This window comes from Antechinus flavipes, chromosome 5 (genome assembly GCF_016432865.1).
Source record: "Antechinus flavipes isolate AdamAnt ecotype Samford, QLD, Australia chromosome 5, AdamAnt_v2, whole genome shotgun sequence".
NCBI lineage: Eukaryota > Metazoa > Chordata > Mammalia > Dasyuromorphia > Dasyuridae > Antechinus > Antechinus flavipes.
This window is the reverse complement of record NC_067402.1, coordinates 106,938,310-106,956,187: the sequence shown is the minus strand read 5'-3', so window position 1 is coordinate 106,956,187 and position 17,878 is coordinate 106,938,310.

Genomic DNA, 17,878 nt, shown 5'->3' with positions numbered 1-17,878 from the left:
AATAGGAATGGATATTGGGTTTTATCAAATGTTTTTCTGCATCTATTGAGATGCACATATGGTTTTTGTTAATTTGGTTATTGATATAATCAATTATGCTAATAGTTTTCCTAATATTGAACCAGCCCTGCATTCCTGGCATAAATCCTACTTGAACATGGTGTATTATCCTGAGGATGATTTTCTGTAGTCTTTTTGATAATATCTTATTTAAGATTTTAGCATCAATATTTATTAGGGAGATTGGTCTATAAGTTTCTTTCTCTGTTTTCAACCTATTTGGTTTAGCTATCATTACCATGTCTGTATCATAAAAGGGATTTGGTAGGATTCCTTCATTCCCTATTTTTCAAATAGTTTATATAGCATTGGAGTTAATTGTTCTTTAAATGTTTGGTAGAATTCACATGTAAATCCATCTGGTCCTGGTGACATTTTTCTTAGGGAGTTGATTAATAACTTTTTCTATTTCTTTTTCTAAAATGGGACTATTTAAGCAATTTACTTTCTCCTCTGTTAATTTTAGAAACCTATAATTTTGAAGATAGTCATCCATTTCACTTAGCTTATCAAATTTATTGGCATAAAGTTGGGCAAAGTAACTCCTTATTATTGTTCTAATTTCCTATTCATGGGTGGAAAGTTCTCCTTTTTCATTTTTAAGACTAACAATTAGATTTTCCTCTTTCCTTTTTCTAATCAGATTTACCAAAGTTTCATCTATTTTATTTTTTTTTCATAAAATCAACTCCTAGTTTTTTTATTAATTCAATAGATTTTTTTACTTTCAATTTTATTAATTTCTCCTTTTAATTTTAAAATTTCAAGTTTAGTATTTGATTGGGGGGTTTTAATTTGGTCTTTTTCTAGCTTTTTAAGTTGCAAGTCCAATTCATTGATATTCTCTTTCTCTATTTTATTCAAGTAAGCCTCTAAAGGTATAAAATATCCTCTTATTACTGCTTTGGCTGCATCCCACAAATTTTGGTATAATGTCTCATTGTTGTCATTTTCTTGGGTGAAATTATTAATTGTGTCTATGATTTGCTGTTTCACCAAATCATTCTTTGGGATGAGCTTATTTAGTTTCCAACTACTTTTTGGCCTATTTATCCCTAGCTTTTTGTTGAATGTATTTTTTATTACATGGTAATCTGAAGAGAATGCATTTACTATTTCTGCCTTTCTGCATTTAGTTTTGAGGTTCTTATGTCCTAATATATGGTCAATTTTTGTATAGGTTCCATGAATTGCTGAGAAGAAAGTATACTCCTTTCTGTCTCCATTCAGTTTCCTCCAAAGATCTATCATACCTAATTTTTCTAATATTCTAGTTACCTCTTTAATTTTTTTTCTTATTTGTTTTGTGATTTTATTTATCTTATTTTGAGAGTGCAAGGATGAAATCTCCTAATATTTTAGTTTTGCTGTCTATTTCTTCTTGTAACTCTCTTAACTTCTCCTTTAGGAAGTTAGATGGGAAAATTGGAAATCAGTATGACAGAAATTAGGCATTGACCCACACTTAACACTGTACACCAAGATAAGGTCAAAATGGGTTCATGACCTAGGCATAAAGAATGAGATTATAAATAAATTGGAAGAGCATAGGATAGTTTACCTCGCAGACCTGTGGAAGAGGGAGGAATTTATGACCAATGAAGAACTAGAGATCACTATTGACCACAAAATAGAAAATTTTGATCATATCAAATTGAAAAGTTTTTGTACAAACAAAACAAATGCAGACAAGATTAGAAGGGAAACAACAAACTGGGAAAACATTTTTACAATCAAAGGTTCTGATAAAGGCCTCATTTCCAAAATAGATAGAGAACTGACTCTAATCTATTAAAAAAATCAAACCATTCTCCAATTGATAAATAGTCAAAGGATATGAACAGACAATTCTCAGACAAAGAAATTGAAACTATTTATAGATATATGAAAATATGCTCCAAATCCTTATTAATCAGAGAAATGCAAATTAAGACAACTCTGAGATACCACTACACACCTATCAGATTGGCTAGAATGACAGGGAAAGATAATGTGGAATGTTGGAGGGGAGGTGGGAAAACAGGGACACTGATACAATGTTGGTGGAATTGTGACCACATCCAGCCATTCTGGAAAGCAATTTGTAACTTTGCTCAAAAAGTTATCAAACTGTGCATACCCTTTGATCCAGCAGTGTTTCTACTGGGCTTGTACCCCAAAGAGATACTAAAGAAAGGAAAGGGACCTGTATGTGCCAAAATGTTTGTGGCAGCCCTGTTTGTAGTGGCTAGAAGCTGGAAACTGAGTGGATGCCCATCAATTGGAGAATGGTTGAGTAAATTGTGGTATATGAATGTTATGGAATATTATTGTTCTGTAAGGAATGACCAGTAGGATGAATACAAAGAGGACTGGTGAGACTTACATGAACTGATGCTAAGTGAAACGAGCAGAACCAGGAGATCATTATATACTTCAACAACGATACTGTTCAAGGATGTATTCTGATGGAAGTGGATCTCTTCAATAAAGAGAGCTTTAATTGATCAAAGATGGACAGAAGCAGCTACACCCAAAGAAAGAACACTGGCAAATAAATATAAACTGCTTGCATTTTTGTTTTACTTCCCGGGTTATTTATACCTTCTGAATTCAATTCTTCCTGTGCAACAAGAAAACTGTTCTGTTCTGCACACATATATTGTATCTAGGATATACTGTAACCTATTCAACATGTAAAGGACTGCTTGCCATCTGGGGGAGGGGGTGGAGGGAGGGCGGTGAAAAATTGGAACAGAAGTGAATGCAAGGGATAATGCTGTAAAAAATTACCCTGGCATGGGTTCTATCAATAAAAAGTTATTTTTTAAAAAAAGGAAGTTAGATGCTATACCACTTGGTGCACATAGGTTTAGTATTGCTATTGCTTCATTGTCTATGCTACCTTTTAGCAAGATATAGTTTCCTTCCTTATCTCTTTTAATTAGACCAATTTTTGCTTTAGCTTTATCTGAGATAAGGATGGCTACCCCTGCTTTTTTGACTTCACCTGAAGCATAATAGATTCTACTCCAGCCTTTTATCTTTACTCTGTATGTATTGCCCTGCTTAAAATGTGTTTCCTGTAAACAACATATTGTAGGGTTCTGGCTTTTGATCCAGTCTCCTATCTGCTTCCATTTTATGGGAGAGTTCATCCCATTCACATTTATTGTTAAAATTCCCAGTTCTATATTTCCTGGCATCTTATTATCCCCAGATTATGCTTTTCTTTTTCTTACTCCTTCTTACCTCCTCCCCCATTATTAAACTTATGGGCACCACTTGCCTCAAGCAGCTCTCCCTCTTTCGGATCCCTTCTTTCCCCCTTTGAGTCCCTTCCTCATTCTTATACCTTTCCCTTATTACTCTTTTCCTTTTCCCTCTTCTTCTCCCATTTTTAATGGGGTGAGAGAAGTTTCTTTGTAAACCACACATGTCAATTATTTTCTCTTTGAGCCAAATCTGATGAGAGTAAGATTCACACAATGTTTTTCCTCCTCTCTAAATTCCCTCAGATATGATAGCTTTCCTTTGCCTCTTCAGGGGATGTAGTTTCCCTCTTTTTATCTCCCCTTTCCCCCTTTTCTGATACTATCCTTTTTCCATTTCTACTTTCCTTTTTATGTTATATCATTAAAATCAAATTATACATGTAGTCTTTATATATATCCACAATAGAAATACAATTCTGAAGAGTTCTTTTTACCTTTTTCTGCATCTCTTGAGCCCTATAGTTGGAGGTCAAATTTTTTGTGTAATTCTGTTTTTTTTTTTTTTTTTTTTTGTTAGAAACAAATGGAATTCACCTATTTCATGAAATGTCTATCTTCTTCCCTGGAAGAAAATGCTCAGTTTAGCTGTGTAGTTTATTCTTGGCTGCATTCCAAGTTCTTTTGCCTTGTCTTGCCTTGCCAGAATAGCCTATTCCAGGTCCTTTGATCTTTTAATGTGAAAGCCGCTAGATCTTGATTGTTCCTTATTGTGACTTATTGGTATTTGAATTGTTTTTTTCTGGCTGCTTCTAATATTTTTTCCTTAATCTGATAGTTCTGAAATTTAGCCACAATATTCCTTGTAGTTTTTATTTTAGGGTCTTTTTCAGAAAGTGTTCAATGAATTCTTTCAACACCTATTTTATCTCCTTGTTCTATTACATCTGGGCAGTTCTCTTTGATGATTTCCTGTAAAATAATATCTAGGCTCTTTTTTTCATCATAATTTTCAGGAAGTCCAATAATCCTCAGATTGTCTTTCCTAGATCTATTTTCCAAGTCTGTTGTTTTTCCAAGTAGATTTTTTTCCTAATTTTTCTTTTTTTTTGTCTTTTTTCTTTTTTTGGTTTTGCTTGACTGAATTTTGGTGTCTCAATGAATCATTCATTTCTATTTGTTTAGTTCTGATTTTTTATGAGTTATTTTCTTCATTAGCTTTTTTTATGTCTTTTTGTATATGTCCAATTGAGTTTTTAAATGAGTTGTTGTGCTCTATGGAATTTTTTCCACTTCACTATTTTTTTTTTTTACTGAGTTATTTTCTTTTTCCAATTCACAAATCCTACTTTCTTGGGACTTCTTTATTTTTTCCAATTCACAAATCCTATTTTTCTGGGAGTTCTTTATCTTTTCCAATTCACAATTTCTGTTTCCCTGCACTCTCTGGGAGTGCTTTACCTTTTCCAATTCACATTTCAGGAAGTTGTTTTCTTTTCCCATTCTATCAATTTTTTTCTTTAAGTGAGTTATAAACCTTTTCTGTACTCTCTTGCATAGCTTCTCTTTCTCCATTTTCTTCCAGCTGTCTTTTAAGATTTTTTTGTGATTTCTTCTAGGAGAGTCTTGTGTGATGGAGACCAGGTTACTTCCTCCTTTGGGGTTTTGTTTGGAGACTGTTTGCTATTAGTCTCTTTGGGGTTGAAAACCTGCTCTCTTTCTATATAGAAGCTGTGGATGGTTAGAATTTGCTTGGCTTTTTTACTTATTTTTTAAAGCCCTTAGGGCTTGCCTTCAGGGTAAGGAGGTTCTCAGCTTCCTCTACAGAACAGGGATATATGGAGAGTAGTTGTCCTGCAAATAGGCTGCAAAGAGTGGCCACGCTGCTGCAGAAGTGTTGCTGCACTGGGAAGAACCCCTGCTGTGCCCTGCTCAATTCATTGATCTCCTCTTTCTCTATTACATGCAAGTAAACATCTAGAGTATAAATTTTCCCCTAAGAACTGCTTTGGCTGCATCCCATAACTTTTGGCATGTTGTCTCATTATTATTCTTTTGGATGAAATTATATTTGTTTATATGATTTGTTGTTTCACTCAATCATTCTTTAGGATTAGATTATTTAGTTTTCAATTAATTTTTCATCTATTTTCTCTTGGCTTTTTATTGTTTATAATTTAATTGTGTCATGATCTGAAAAAATGCATTAACTATTTCTGCCTTTTTACATTTGATTTTGAAGGTTTTATGCTCTCATACATGGTCATTTTTTGTATAGGTTGCATGTATTATTGAGAAAAAAGTTACTTTACTTTAAGTCTCCATTCATTTTTCTCCAAAGATATATCATGTCTAATTTTTCTAGAATTCTGTTTACCTGCCTACCTTCTTTCTCATTTATTTTATGGTATGATTTTTCTAGTTTTGAGGAACAAGATTGATATACCCCACTAGAAGTTTCACTGTCTATTTCTTCTTATAGCTCTCTTAATTTCTCCTCTAGGAATTTGGATGCTATACTATTTGGTATATATATGTTTAGTATTGATATTGCTTCATTATCTATGGTGCTTTTTAGCAAGATATATATAATATATATATATATAATATATATATATATATATATATATATATATATAATATATATATATATATATGTTCCTTCCTTCTCTCTTTTAATTAGATATGTTTTTGCTTTTGCTTGATTGGAGATCAGGATGGCTATCCCTACTTATTTTTAACTTCAGCTGAAGCATAATAATTTCTGCTCCACCCTTTCACATTTACTCTAAATGTTATAGCAGTTATAACTGCTTTAAATGGGTTTCTTATAAACAACATATGGTAGAATTCTGACTTTTAATCCAGTCCAGGAAGTTATCCACTTCCACTTTCTGGAAGAGTGCATCCTATTCACATTCACAGTTAAAATTCTTTTCTGCCGTCTTGTTTTCCCCAAATTATACTACTTTCTTTTCTTTCCCCTTTTCCTTCCTCCTTAATATTTTGCTTCTGACTATAACCTCCCTAAAACAGCCCTCCCCTTTTCCACTCCTTTTCCCTTTCTTATACCTTTCCCCTTCTACTTTTGTTCTTCCTTCTATTAGCCTATCCTCTTCCTTTCCCCCTTACCTTCCTACTTCCCTATTGCCTGAGACTAGCTTTTCTCTCTTTGAGCCAAATCGGATGAGAGTAAGACCCATGGGATGCTCATCCCCCTCCTTTCTTTCACACAATTGCAATAGGTCTTTTTTTTAATCCCTTCACGAGATGTACTTTACCTTATTTCGACTCCATTTTCTTCTTCTTCCAGTAGAATCCCCTTTCCTCCTTTGTTTCTTTTTTGATATCATCACAATAAAATCAAATTATGCCTGTACCCTCTAAGTAACAGAGATAAGATCTGAAGAATTAAACATATTATTTTTCCATATGGGGATGTAAGTTTTTTTAACTTTTAAAAGATATTTTTTTTCTTACCTTTTTACTTTTTATGATTCTCTTGAGTATCTTGAAGATCAAATTTTCTGTTCAGCTCTGGTCTTTTCATAAGAAATAAATGAAATTCACCTGTTTCATTGAATGAACATCTTTTCTCCTGAAAAAATTAATGCTCAATTTTGCGGGATAGTTGATTCTTGGCTGCAATCCAAGAGTGTTTCCTTTTCAGAATATCAGATTGCAGACCTTCAGTCCTTTAAAGTAAAAGCTGCTAGGTCTTGTATGATCCCATTGTGGCTTCTTGATATTTGAATTGTTTCTTTCTGATTTCTTGCAATATTTTCTCCTTGATCTGATAATTCTGAAATTTAGCTATAGTGTTCCTTGGAATTTTCATTTTGGGGTTTCTTTTAGGAAGTGGTTGATACATTCTTTCAATGGCTATTTTATGCTATGGTTCTGGGACATCAAGGCAGTTTTCCTTGATGATTTCCTGAAAGATAATATCTAGGCTCTTTTTTCCATCATGGTTTTCAAGTAGTTCAATAATTCTTAGATTGTCTCTTCTGGATCTATTTTCCAGGTCTGTTTTTCTTTTTGCAATGAGGTATTTTACATTTTCTTTTTTTTTTTCTTTTTTATCTTTTTTTGATTTTGTTTGACTGATTTTTGAAGTCTCACTGAGTCATTCATTTCCCTTTGTTCAATTCTAATTTTTACTGAATTACTTTCTTCAGTTAGCTTTTTTATTTCCTTTTGAATTTGGCCAACTGAACTTTTAAATGAGTTGTTTTGTTCTTTAGGTTTCCCTTCTGCCATTTCACAAATTTTGTTTTTCAACAAATTGATTTCTTTTTCAAATCTATTTTGATTTTTTAAATTGTTTTTTTTTTTAAATAACTTTTTATTGACAGAACCCATGCCAGGGTAATTTTCTACAACATTATTCCTTGCATTCTCTTCCGTTATGATTTTTCCCTTCCCTCCCTCCACCCCCTCCCCCAGATGGCAAGCAGTCTTATACATGTTAAATAGGTTAATGTATATCCTAGATACAATATATGTGTCCAGAACTGAACAGTTCTCTTGTTGCACAGGGAGAATTGGATTCAGAATGTATAAATAACCTGGGAAGAAAAACAAAAATGCAGGCAGTTTATATTCATTTCCCAGTGTCCTTTCTTTGGGTGGAGCTGCTTATGTCCATCTTTGATCAATTGAAACTAAGTTAGATCTCTTTGTCGAAGAAATCCACTTCCATCAGAATACATCCTCATACAGTAGTGTTGTTGAGGTATACAATGATCTCCTGGTTCTGCTCATTTCACTTAGCATCAGTTCATGTAAATCTCACCAGTCCTCTCTGTATTCATCCTGCTGGTCATTTCTTACAGAACAATAATATTCCATAACATTCATATACCACAATTTACTCAACCATTCTCCAATTGATGGGCATCCATTCATTTTCCAGTTTCTAGCCACTACAAACAGGGCTGCCACAAACATTTTGGCACATATAGGTCCCTTTCCTTTCTTTAGTATCTCTTTGGAGTATAAGCCCAGTAGAAACACTGCTGGATCAAGGGGTATGCACAGTTTGATAACTTTTTGAGCATAGTTCCAAATTGCTCTCCAGAATGGCTGGATGTGTTCACAGTTCCACCAACAATGTATCAGTGTCCCTATTTTCCCACATCCCCTCCAACATTCCTCATTATCTTTCCCTGTCTTCTAGCCAATCTGACAGGTGTGTAGTGATATCTCAGAGTTGTCTTAATTTGCATTTCTCTGATTAATAATGATTTGGAGCATATTTTCATATGGCTATAAATAGTTTTAATTTCTTTGTCTGAGAATTGTCTCTTCATATCCTTTGACCATTTATCAATTGGAGAATGGCTTGATCAAATCTATTTTGATAGGAGTTATATCCTTTTTCTATTTAATCAAATCTATTTTGTAAGGAATTATATGCTTTTTTTCCCATTTCATCAAATCAATTTTTGTAAGGAATTATATGATTTTTCCATTTCACCAAAACTATTTTTATGGAGTTTTCTTTAGATAATTTATGTTTCCTTTTCCCATTTTGTTCTGATTCTTTTTAAAGATTCTTTAAAGAATTCTTCCAAGAGAGCTTTGTGAGGTGGGGACCATCTCATATTAACCTTTGGGGCTTCATCTGGAAATAATTTGCCTTAGGTTTCCTCAGGGTTTGAAGTCTGTTCTCTTTCTGCATAAAAGCTATCAGTGGTTATAGTTCTTTTTTGATTTTTTGGTCATTTTTAATGGTTGAGGTCTGCTCTTAGGGCAAAGGGGACATTATCTTAAGCTTCTTTTACAAGTGACAATGGCTTTTCACTACCCTGGCCAGTGCTGCTGACTTCTGTCTGGTACTAGGTGAGTGTAGCCAACTCCCACATTATTCTGCAGTTCAGGGGTCACTAGTTGTCTTTTGTAGTTGTGTTGGATGACTTACAGCTAGTCTGGTAATTACTGGTTTGTGTACAGAGTAGCTAACATTGCTGGATTTTGGATAAGAGTCTCCCAGTAGATTACCTGGCACCTGTATTCCACACTACTCTTTTCTGTGCCTGCCCTCAATTTCCTTCCTCCAGCCCTTTCCATTTCCAATTAAAACATAACTTTTCTGCAGTTTTTCCAAAGATCTTTTGCTGAAAGTTTTTTACACTACAGATATTTATGGATTCTGTCATTCCAAAACTAGTTCAGAAGCTTGATATAGAATTAATATAAGGGACACTAGGAAGAGCTCAGATAAAGACCTGTCTACTCTCCACTATTTTGGCTTTGTTCTTCCAATAGTATACTTTAGTATGTATATGGGAGTATGGCAGGAGAACTCAGAAACTGGCTGCCCACCTCCTTTTACTTTATTATTCCTCTATATACTATTGATATTGATATTGATTTGATCTCTCTAAAGTGAGAGATTATTGTATATAGAGGCAAATGGGAGAATGTAGAGGATAGGCAAGAAAATCACAGTAAGGAGATGACGTTCAAAGGAAAATAATAAGAAAATGCCATTATATTCAATTTCATGAATAAGTTGTTCCTCCCTGGCTAAAACAAAACTTTCTTATTATTGTCCATCTTCTCCAAATAGTTGTCAAAGTGATTTTTCTAAATTTGGCCATGTTTATAAACTGTAGTAACTTCCTATTACCTTTGGTCAATTTGCAAGTGCTTGTTCTGGCATTTAAATATTTAAAGCCCCAACATTTTTCTTATCTCCATAATCACACAAATTTTATAGTACAGTCATAAATGTCTATAGCCACAAATCTCTAAAGGTCTATAGGACCCATTATTACCTCTCCTTGTACCTTTGAATTGGCTGTCCTCCATATCTGTAATTCATGATTATATTCATCCTCCTTTCAAGACTCATTCAAGGTTTCATCCTAGATTGATTTCAGGCATTCTTATTTGCAGTAAGGTTTTCCTTTTCTTTCCTCCTTCCTTTTCCCCAGCCAGTAGATCCTTCCTTTCTAAGGTTACTTTCTGTTACCTTATATTTACTTTTTATCTTTCTTTTGGTGGTAATTTATATCTTCTTTATTAGCATGTAAGTACTTCAGATAAATGACTTATTTTTTTCTTTGTATTCTCATCACTTAGCACAATTTCTGGCACATAGGAATTACTTAATAAGTGCTTGTTGATTGTCTAACAGTTTCCTACTACATATAAAATTAAATTCAATTTTTTAGCCTTACATGCAAGACTCTAATTCAATTTTCATGCCATGCCCCTTCAAATACTAAACTTCAATTAAACTATGCCACTCACAATTCCAAATCCATGTTCCTCACTTGTGTTTCCACACAAATTTTGGTTATGCTGTTCTCTTTATTAGGTTTGTCCTCTTCCACAATCCTCCCAAAAGGCAATCCTACTGAAATATATGACTATTTGTGAAGAATGATATACAGAGAATTTCTCCTGAGGTAAAGATAAATAATTAGATGAATCATTTCTGATATTCTTTCCAACTCCAATATTGTTACTTTAACAGAATAAATATCTTAGTTGTGAAAAGAAAGGAACATATAACTTACAAAAAAGAAAACTTCTCCTGTTCAGTACTATCCATTTGCCTCTTACCTTAGCTAGCGGTTATTTTCTTGGGACATTAGATACTAACAGCTTTGAAAAAGTATTTGCTTTGTCTTTTGCTATGAAGATCTCTGAGGCAGTGTTCTTTAGGGAGGACTAAATATTAACTTCAATTCTATCTTTTTTATTAGTAATGTTAAACTTCATGATTTCCCTTAAGGTTTGGCAGAAGCTGGTAGGAAAAATCCAATTATAGATTAATTGATTTCTGCCATAACTCAAACAAATATAGATTTCCATGGACTTTACTTAAAGGGAACTCAATGATTATTGGCTTTATTTATTTGCTCTTCACACCACTTGATTTTTGATGCTATAGCACTTGCTATCTCCTAGGGATGTTATTAGCATTATATTACTTTCATTGCTGTTGTTCAGTTATTCAGTAATAGCTTATTCTTCAAGATTCCATGGAGTTTTTCTGGTAAAGGAAGGTTTTTGTCATTTCCTTCCTCAGAACATTAAGACATTACAAAGGTCTGTTGACTTTACCAGGGTCTCATAGCTTTATCTGATGATCCACTTACCTGTCTCCTTATATTACTTCAATAGATTAGCTTAAATTTAGTTATCTAAGAAGGTAGATTAGTATCTCAGATTATAGAATAATGAACATGGCACAGAAACAGTACATTGCTTGGCTAAATAAATAATTAACCTCTCTGATCTTCAGGCTAAAAGTCTTGATTATTTATTTCAGAAACTAGATTGAATATTTCTCCTTAGTCATAATAGGAGTGACAGAGCCAATTTTGAAGTATACATGAATATATCTTTTAGACATAAAAAAGGACAATCTGTTATATAACCTCCTTTTCTCATCTCACTAGTTTCTGCCTTACATTTCTATCTATTCAACTCAATCTCTGTATCACTAGAAGCTAAAGTAACAGCTGTGATATATTTGGAGATGAAAGAGAATGAAGGCAACCAAAGTGTTAGGAGTAAGGATTGGAATGGCATATGGTTATAAAACTCCAGATATTCTTATTGTGCTCTTTGATTTCTACTAAATCTAATTTTTATTCTCTTATAGAAAATTCCCAAGTTGTCACACACATTCAAGCCAATGAACATTTATTAAGCATAGATTATATGTTGGGCACTTTGCTAAATACTAAGAGTAAAAATAAAGATAAAACTAGTACCTGCCCTCAAGTGCCTTACAGTCTAATGGAAGGAGACATCATGTAAACAACTATATATATAGAAGATAAATTTGAGATAATCCAAAGGAGACATAACAGTTAAAGAGGATGAGAAAAGTTCCCTGCAGAAAGTGCTATTGGGAAATTAGGAGCTATAATGTGGTAGCCTAACTTTAATTTGAATCCTTAATAATGCATATGCAATTTTTTTCATATCTTTTCAAAATTTTTTTTCAAAAATTCCATATCTTCTATAGTTCATGAGTTCCTTTTTAATTATAGGTATTGTATGTTAAATTTGGGAAGATATACATTACAATGTAATAAAAAGAAAACAAATAATATCCAGGAGAGTTGGCATCTTGTTTGGGCTTTGGTATTGATTAACCATTTTATGACCTTAGAAAATTTTTAAAATTTTTCCAGATCTCATTTTTTTCATATACAGTAGGGGGACAGTGAGATGTTTCGTTGGTCAAAACATAACAAAAAAAGCCCTGGATTTTATGTTTGTTATTGACAGATAAACATAATACAGGTAGAATGTTAGATAGAGAATTTTTACATTATTCATACCTTAATAATTAAACTATTAATGGGATAATTTACAGAACGAGATAAACTAATAACAACTTAGAGAGACAAAATATCTAGGATATCAAGGAAAAGGGGAATAGAAATTAAAGGAGAATAGCAATCCAGACCTAAAAGTTAGCACTAAATAGCAATTAACAAAATCATTTGTATTGGTAATCATATAGAAGTACATAAATGGAAATGACTAGACACAGGAGAATCAGACATAACAGAACTCAATAACTCAGGGTTCAATAAACATGGAAACTTAAGTTACTTTGGAAAGAACTTTCTATTTGATAATAACTTTTGGGAAAACTAAAAATCAATTTAACCAAAAAAAAAAAAAGATTTAGATTAACTTCTTATGTTATACTCCATAGTGAATTTCAATTTTATATATGATCTAAAAATTAAAGATCATGGCCAAGACTTATTCTAAAAATTGGTAGACAATTCTACATATTATTCCCTACTAGGGGAAGATGTATTCTTAACCAAACAGATGAATAAAGAATTACCAAAAATTAAAATGAATCTTTTTGAACACATATAATAGAAAATCTTTTATACAAAAAGTAATCAAGGAGAAGATGGGAAGCAATGAAATGAGAAACAAAATCTTTGTATCAGCTTTCTTGGATAAGTGATATGCAAGGTATAAAGGTAAGTAACAACAACAACAACAACAAAATTCCATTCCAAAATTGATCATTTGCAAAAGGACATGAACAAATAATTGTCAAAAATTGCTAACTATCAATAAACAGGTAAAATACTTCAAAATCATTCATAATAAAAATAATGCAAATTTTAAAAAATACTGAAAATTAAGGCTTTATTTTATATTCAGCAAATTGGCAAAGATGGAATAAAAAATATGCCAATAGTTAATGTTATAGAGAATATGGGAGATGGGCACATTAATAAATGATTGGTGAAGCTGCAAATTAGTTCAACAATTATACAAAACAATTTTTTTTTGCTTGTTCATATTCAGTCATGTCCAACTATTTGCAACTCTTTGTTGAAGTTTTCTGGGCAAAGATATTAGAGAGATTTGCAATTTTCTTCTCCAGATCTTTTTACAGATGAAAAACTTAGGCAAAGAAGATTAAGTGACTTTCCTACTATCACACTGCTAGTAAGTGTTGCAGAACAGATTTGATCTCAGGGAGATGAGTCTTCCCCACTCAAGGGTCAAGATGGTGTCATCTAGCTGCCCAGGAATAAAATGGCTAAAATGCCCATACCCTTGGATGTAAATTTTTTTATTGATAGGCAAATAAACAAGTATTGTCATTGATAAGACAAAAAATTCCACATACATCAAAGTATTAATACCAGTAATTTTTGTGGTGACAAAGAACTGGAAATTATGTGTCTGCTGATTGAGGGATAGCTAAACAAATTTATTTACATGACTGTAATTAAATATTATGGTTTTATAGTAAGTTATGAACACGATAAGTATAGAGATGCATAAAGTTACATCAACCAATGAAAAAAGAGGTAAGCATGAAAAAATATACATGGGGACTATAATTTAAATAAAAAAATTAATCACAAAACAATTAAAATAAAATTTGCAAAAATTTCAATAAATAAATCTGATCTCAAAGAAAAGATACAAGATTACAAGTCTTTCTAGTTCTTTACTGAGATAGCACAACCTTAGGTACAGAAAATTGCTTATATGTCACTTATTGGGAATATATTTATGCATGTTGCTGAATTGTTTTTTTTTTCTCCCTCCTTTTTCTAAAGAATATCTTTATTAAAAGGGACAGCTTTGTTTAGGTGTAAGGGAATGGATGTAGGGAAAAATCTAGGTGATATAAATAAAATATATCAATATAATTTATGTTTTTATAAAATCATCAAACTTTAGAACTGTTGCTTCATTGACTCAGAATTTTACACTTAGAATGGATATTAAAAACAATCTTATTCAATCATTTTATTTTACAGGTGAGAAAACAGAGGTCTAGATGAAGCAAGTGATTTTTCCAATACTATATACCTTAGTAAGTGACAAAGGAAAGCTAAAACTCATCTCTTGACTTTTGACCAGTGTGCTTTCTAGAATGGCACATTGCATTCTTTCCAATTCCTCTTATTTACTATATTATCCTTGAAATATTAATTCAATTCTAGTTATATGAAATAATTTTTCAATGACACATAGAGAAAGCCACTGATCATAAAATAATTTTAAAGTAAACATTTAACAAAATTTTTTTTCTGAGTATTATTTTTATTGAGTGCATGCCATCACAGAATGGAAGACAGAATGAATTTTTAAAAAAAAGTATATGGGAGAGTTATCTATTGAGTGGGGATAGTATTGTTTTTTTTTTTTTTTCAAAATAATAAAGGTCTACAGGTAGTGAGGTGGTGCAATGGATAGAGCACTGGCTTTAGAGATAGAAAACCTAAGTTCAAATGGAGCTCAGGCATTTATTAGCTGTCTGATAGTGGGTAAGTCCTTTAAGTTTGATTGCCTCAAAAAACAAAAACAAAAACAAAAAGGCCTTAGAGAAATACTGGGGAATTCTGTTTAAGGAAACCTGAACATTAAGACTGAATTTATCAGACAGATCAATAGATAAGCTAGGGACTAAAGGGAGACAAAAGAGGACTTTTAGCCACACTGCAGAAAAGATAATTTGATTTAATAAATAATTCTTCACAGAATTTCTTTCAGCAAGAATTAGTCTAATATGTTGAAGTGTTTATTTACTTTGCATTTCATCATTTCTTTAAATAGTTTGGTCATTGAGGAGAGGTAACAAAGCTAAAATAGCAGCTTTCCTGGCTAATATAATAATAATTTAGGTGATAATCATGAAGCATCCCCTTAATGATCATACAAACAAAACAAAATAGAAACATAACAGTCTGATTTTTAGGAATATATAATTATAATACTACAGAATCTCAAAATTGGAAACCACCTAGAGACCACCTAGTCTAACCTACACCTGAATAAGCATCTTTTGTTCAGGATATCCAATAGTGGGGATTCAGCTTTTGCTTGAGAGTCTTTAATGAGGGATAAAGCTTCCTATTCTGAAGTATCCATTCCACTTTTGTATGATTTTGTTGGGAAGTTCATTTTAGATAAGTCTTCCAGAATTTTCCATTCATGGTTCCTGAACCAAACAAGTTTGTCTCTCTGTCCATCAGTCCTTCAAAAATCTATAAAAAAGTATCATGTCCCCTTTTAAGTCTCCATTTTTTTCTGATTTTTCTTTCACTTAATCCTCAAATGACATGAAATTAACATTTCATTCCATTATGGTCACCCTGTGGATGCTTGCTAACTTAGCAGTGTTTTCTCTAAAATGTTGTTTTCAGAGTGCAACAGACTGAATGTGGTCTGACAAAGGTATGGTTTAGCTTGACTATCATTTTCATAGTCTTAGGTACTCTAGTTCTCTAAATTCAGCTTAAGTCACATTGACTTACTTAGTTGCTATATCATATCATTGACTTAAGATACAATTTACTTATGCCTCTAGATTTTTTCAGGAAATATTTTTAGCTATGATTCTCCCATCTTATACCCATAGATTTGATTTTTTTAAATGATGTGTAAGAATATACTTGTATAGTCATTAAATTTTGTAGCTTTGACATAATATTCTAACATTTCAAGATTAAAAAAAAATAGAGTCTGACTCAGTCATTCAATGTACTAGCTTTCTCCCTTTTACTTCTTATCTTTTGCCCCTTACATTTTTACTTCCCTGTTGGGTAGGATGAATTACTTTAACCAAATGTGTTTAAAAATACATATATTCAAATGAATATCTATATCTATCTAGATATGTGTGTATATACACATATGTTTGTGTATATACATGTTTGTGTGCATGTACATATATTTGTGTGTGTATGTCTCTCTCTCTCTCTCTCTCTCTCTCTCTATATATATATATATATGTGTGTGTGTGTGTGTGTGTGTGTGTGCTCACCTGCTTGTCCTTGGCCATCTCCCTCCATGCTGATTGAAACAGACCTTTTCTGGTGATCTTTGAAATAAAATTTGTTGCACTCTCAATATTTGTGGATTTTGCCAGTCCAGAACTAATTCAGAGGCTGGACTTACTAATTAGTCTGAGGGAAGTAGGAGAAGGTCAGAAAGAAACTTGTGTTCTCTTCATTATTTTGGCTCTGCCCCTCAATGTTTATTTTTTAATGGTAATTTTGAATTTTGTGTTGAATATTAAAGAAAAATTATTCAGCTTTGATTTTTTTTTGATTAGGAAGACTTGAAAAGTTTCTATTACAATAAATATACATTTATCCCCTATAGAATCAATATTCAGGTTTTTTGGCATAGATTATTCTTGGCATTAATTCTACATAATTTTCCCTCCGGAATGTAATATTTCAAACATATGCTTTCTTATAGTGGTAGCTGCTTAATCTTGTGTGATCCTGAATGTAGTTCTATAGTATTTGAATTATTTATCTCTTGTTTCTAGAACTATTTTCTTCTTGACCTGGAAATTGAACCTCCTTTTTCAGGAGTTAATTGATGGATTCCCTCCATCCCCCCCCCCCCCACACACACCAAACACACACATTCACACTTTTTACTTTTCTCTCTGATACTAAAATATTTGAGAAATTTTTCTTTATATTTTCATGACATTTTGTTTTGCTCATGACTGTCAGATAATCTAATTATTTTAAATCTATTTCTCCTCAATCTATTTTTCAGGTCAGTTATTGTTTTCTATGACATAGTTCATATTTTATTCTATTTTTCAGTCTTTAGTCTTTATTTTTAAGTTGTCTCATTGAATCATGACCTTCTTGTTCAATTCTAATTTTTAATAAAATATCTTCATTGAATGCCACTTGGTCAGTTCTTATTTTTGAGAAGTTATTTTCTTCAGTAATTTTTGTGCATTTTTTATTCAATTGTAAATTCTCTTTGAAATTCTTTTGCATAGTTTTCATTTTTCCCAATCTTGTTCTCCATAACTCTTGATTATCAAAAAAAATCTTTCTTTTATTCTCTTAAAATTTTCTTCTTTAATTGTTCTATGGTTTTATGTTCTTATTATGTCTAATGTGCATTTTTTCTTAAAGGCTTTGCTTTTAGATCACTCTTTTTTGTTTATATTGAGCATCCCTGTTACCTTAGTAGCTTTTTATGATCAAGTATTTTATTTTTAATTTGTTTCTTTTCCTACCCTAATTCTTGACATTGAACTTTATTTTAGAGTTGGGTTCTGCTAACCTCTGCTAAGGATGTGGGGTAATGACTGGCCTGAACTTCAACATTTATGTTCTCCTGTT